This window comes from Protopterus annectens, chromosome 15.part0 (assembly GCF_019279795.1).
Source record: "Protopterus annectens isolate FY-2018-M chromosome 15.part0, PAN1.0, whole genome shotgun sequence".
NCBI lineage: Eukaryota > Metazoa > Chordata > Ceratodontiformes > Protopteridae > Protopterus > Protopterus annectens.
The window spans coordinates 39,063,202-39,064,321 of NC_056749.1; the positions used below are offsets into that span (position 1 = coordinate 39,063,202).

Below are 1,120 nucleotides of genomic sequence, written 5' to 3' on the forward strand. Positions count from 1 at the left end.
TTCCTTGGGCTTGTTAAGTTTACCTTGAAAATAATTTTTAAAACTCTTCCCTCTCTTGTTTATAAAACTAGGTTGTTCATCTAACTTGTCTTTTATTTCATTTGAACTTTGCAAAATATTCCAATTGCTCCAAATAATATTCTTGATAGTGGTACTGTCCACGCTATTGCTAACTTGCAATGAAACTCTATATTCACTGGAATTTCTTTTAGGTTTTTCCAACCTTTTCTTACTGGGCCTTAATTTTTCAATTCTTTCTAATGAAGCAGTTACTACTTCAACAGGATACCCTCTTGAATAAAACTTATCACAAAGAGCCTTACTTTTGACCTGAAAATCACTATCCTTTTCAGTTAGCCTATTCACATGCATCAACTGACTACCTACAATATTATCTTTCATCCTTTTCAGATGCATAAGACGTTGTCCTGTTCGATTCTCAGCTAGAGTGTCTTCTGTCTGGAGACATGTGTGAATGGGAGTACCTTAGTTGAAGGTTGTGCGTCAGGGCCGGCAACTCAGCACATAAAAATCTACTCCCAATCATTAGCGGACCGGAGTTCCGCTGTGGCGACCCCTAACCGGGAAAAGCTGAAAGACACAACAACAACAACTGCTGTAATGTAAATAGGAGTTATGAACTTCTTTTTTTCTAAATGTTAGTAAATAACATATTTTCATCTTTTAATACTTATATGTATTAACCTCAGCAGTAAACTGTAAATCGGCATTATAGGTTCATAGATTGGTACAAGGCTATCGGCCCTAGGGCCTATACAAGCATAGCCATAACATTTCCCAGGATATTTCTTCCCACACTATTTACTTCCTTGGAAGTTCCCTGACTGGGAATCGAACCCAGGCCATGGCGGTGAGAGTGCCAAATCCTAACCACTAGACCACCAGGGATTCCACCAGGGATTAATACTATTTAATACTATTTAATACTATTTAAATAAATAATAAATTCATTGAGACTATTGACATCTACTCTCCATAAGAGAAAAACATCATCAATAAAATGTGTAAAAAATACAATATTCTCATTGTATTTACTGTTTAGAATATTAACCCTTTCCCAACCTTGCATGAATAAATTGGCATAACTGAGAGCCATGGC

The 1,120-nt window shown here is 36.3% G+C and overlaps 1 non-coding gene across 1 annotated transcript; it reads right to left on the reverse strand.

Annotated features, from left to right (window-relative positions):
- Window positions 1-837: 837 nt before the first annotated feature.
- TRNAE-CUC lies at window positions 838-909 on the reverse strand. Its single transcript has one exon. It is a non-coding gene; the product is annotated as a tRNA-Glu (tRNA).
- Window positions 910-1,120: the final 211 nt, after the last annotated feature.